General features: G+C 47.3%; 1 long non-coding RNA gene across 1 annotated transcript in view; it reads left to right on the top strand.

Annotated features, from left to right (window-relative positions):
* Positions 1–2,582, top strand: part of LOC107662940 (uncharacterized) — a 6,662-nt gene extending 4,080 nt beyond the window's left edge. Inside the window, exons 2-3 of the long non-coding RNA XR_001631262.1 lie at positions 1,294–1,295; positions 2,572–2,582. This is a non-coding gene — a long non-coding RNA (uncharacterized LOC107662940). The remainder of the gene's footprint in view (positions 1–1,293; positions 1,296–2,571) is intronic.
* The last annotated feature ends 453 nt before the right edge of the window (positions 2,583–3,035 follow it).

Raw genomic sequence — 3,035 nt, 5'->3', positions numbered from 1 at the left:
GAACATCGGCGGGCACTGGAACAAGAGGCAGAGAGAACAGACACGCACAAGACACAAACAACATCTCCATCACTGACTGAATCCTGGTGCAGGACATGGGTAATTTGGGAATGATCAGGTTTGAAACTTGAGAAGACATAGGGGTGCATTATTTAGGATTACTTGTATCATTATTGTGTCATTTAGATTGCTCTAATTGTCAGAGGTTTGACGAGGCGGTATAGGCGTAATCTCAATCAGGTTTGTTGAGTTCTCAGGTTCAGGTTCAGGTTCTTGGTCCGTTTTATCACGTCGGAACTTGCACGGGACGCCGGACGTGCATTTGTTGAAAGATTCTTGAACGGCGTTCGCTCGCTTGTGGAGGAGGAAGGCAAGTGTCAGAGTCACAACATATCCTACAATAGTAGAAACGCAAAGCGCTGTGTCAGCGGCAGATCAAAACCGAATGATTGGCGCGCCAGCGGGCGGAGGGCGAGCAATAGCTTCTAAAGCTGTATCAACAGGAGTCAAATCAATCGGTTAAGGGAGTTCCCTGATGAGGGGACTAGAGGGGAAAGGAAATTGTAGTGAGAGAGAAAAAAAAGAAAAGAAAAGGGAAAACACAAAGAGACACAAAGACACTGAATGAGGTTAGACGGCAAACAAGTGTCACATGTGTGGAGCACTCCTCTTCTACTAGAGGTTGGTCTTAGCAGTGCGGCGGAGGAGAGTGTGTAAGTGTTGTGTTTAAGCACGGTAGCTATAAGGTAGCTATATGTTTTCCTAGAATGACAGAAGTTATGTTAGTGTGGTGTAGAGTATGGGATTGTCGATCTGTGTCAGTTGGTTTGATCTTCCCCCTTTTCTGTCGGTTGGAACCCTGGTGCCTCTTTATCTGGTTTCAATGGACCCATCGAAGGACTGGCTCACTGCGCCCTTGTCTGATTTTGATTCGATAGGCAACAGGTGAGAGCTTGTCCACAATCTCATGGGGTCCTGTCCAGTGAGGTAGGAATTTCTTTCACAGGCGATGGGGAGCGTTCTGCCTTGGTTGGGCGAAGCTGTAGTACCATACTTTGTTTCCGACATTAAGTTCTTGGTGAGAGGCCTTTTGGTCATAGTAGGCTTTTCGACCTTCCGCACTTCTTTGGAGTTGTTGTTGCGCGAAGGCGAAAGTTGTTCTCAGGTGTTGATGCAACTCTTCCAGGTACTGGTGAGTGATATAAGCGGTGACGAGGTGACTTTGATGTGGCGTTCGATGATGATGGAGAGGTAAAACTTTCTTGCTATACCTTTCTCAATGAGGTCGCCCAGTAGTTGAGGGACTGGAGTTTGGGATGAGACAGGTAGGATATCAGGACTGATCTGGTGTTCTTCGGAGGAGTGGCAGACGACCAAAACAGCACTTTCGGGAACTTGAGTGGTTTCGTCAGCAGGTGTTTGCTGGACGCTGCTGTGATCTGACGCATCAGGTGTTGGGTCAGTTTCTGACTGTTTTGCGGGTTGTTCAGGTAGGATTTCTTGTCTGTCTGAAGTTATGGAGGTTACGGTTCTCTGAGAGTGAGGTGAGGAAGTGCTGTTCTCTGTGGTCTGTTGGGTCAGGTGGTCGCTGCCTTCTCGTCTGACTGCTAGTCAGGCTGAATCTGGTTTCTCTTTCTTTTCCCGCTTCCGATCCTCCTCCTTTCGTTGGAAGAACTCTTTCATCATCATCTTCATTAGTTATTGTGAGTCGAAACACGGTGATGTCTTTTGTTCTTGTGTGGGTTCAAGTTTGAGCTCATTCAGCTTGGAATCTTTGTGAGTTTTTCCGTCGATTTCTTGGGCTGGTTGCTCCGGGGAGTATTTGTCGTTTTCCCTTAGAGTTTCCATTGGATTCCCATGAGTTTTTTCCTCTTGAGTTTCCAAATGAGCTTGGTTGATTCCATGATCTCTCCCATCGATTCTCATGAGGTCTTGATTGGTCCCATGATTTATCCCAGTGACGTCCAGGTGAGTGTTGTCGTTCACGTGGTCCATCCCAGTGGTTGTTCCTCTGTTTAGGTTGGGTACCAGCGTGGGAGTCCCGTTCTCTGTTGGACAGGGATGCGTTCCACTCTTTGGGTGGCGACTTGCCATGGTCTTGGTGTTGGGCGCCTTCTAGAGCCAGCCCATGACTTTGAGTGTTGAAGTCAAGAACTGCTTCGGCTGTAGTAGGCTTGAGGAGATTCATGACGACCTTGTTTTGTCTCCAGGGCAGCCATTAGTCCTTGTTCTGACTCAGGGTCAGCGAACTCTTTAATGAGGGCTTCTCGGAGCAGTTGGTAATCAGTCTTTGTTTGAGCAGGCTGCCGGTCTAGGAAGCTGCGGACTTCAGGGCTGGCTGGAGCAGGTTCTTTTAGCTTTGTCGTGAGGTAAAGTTCTTCGGAGGGAGCTGGTGAATGTTTCAGCACTGCCCCCTCCCTATTTTTATCACGTGTCAGTCCAGGAACAGGGGACCCGGTCCTGCTTGGCAGGGGTGAGACTGGTGCCCGTCGTGTCCTTGTCGGCTCAGGGCGCAGCTCATAGGCATGTCTGAGTTCCTCTCTGACGCTGTTGGACTCCTCCTTGATGTAGTCCAGCTGGAGTGCTAGGCGGCTGATCTCATTTCTTGACTCATCCAGGTGAGTTTCAAGGGCTTTAATTCTGCCGTTCTTGCCTCTAAAGTCTGCCTTGCCTTTTCCAGGAGCTGTTCTGCATATTGTAGCTTGTTGGAGAGATCAGCGTAGTCAGCCTTACCTTGTTCCATTTCTTGGGTAGTAGCTGCTAGGGTTTCTTTGTGGGAAAATTAGTAAGCGCACACAGGTAGCACAGCTAGAGAACAGAGGGAGAAAAGAAAAATAACAAACAAAGCAAGGAACAGAATAATAATTGGCTGCTTCCAATTTTCCTGTAAGAGAAAGGTTTTAAAAAAAAAAAAAGTTAATGGTAAGATGAGAGTGAAAGATAAAACATCAAAATACCCTTTTCTGGTAGCAGAATGAGTATAATATAGTTAATGATTAAAAATTCCAATGTTATGGTCAGTAGATTATAAGAGC

Source organism: Sinocyclocheilus anshuiensis, unplaced genomic scaffold, assembly GCF_001515605.1.
Source record: "Sinocyclocheilus anshuiensis isolate Anshui unplaced genomic scaffold, SAMN03320099.WGS_v1.1 scaffold2073, whole genome shotgun sequence".
NCBI classification, from domain to species: Eukaryota; Metazoa; Chordata; class Actinopteri; order Cypriniformes; family Cyprinidae; genus Sinocyclocheilus; species Sinocyclocheilus anshuiensis.
The sequence above is the reverse complement of the archived record's forward strand: the minus strand, read 5'-3'. Positions and strand labels throughout refer to the sequence as shown.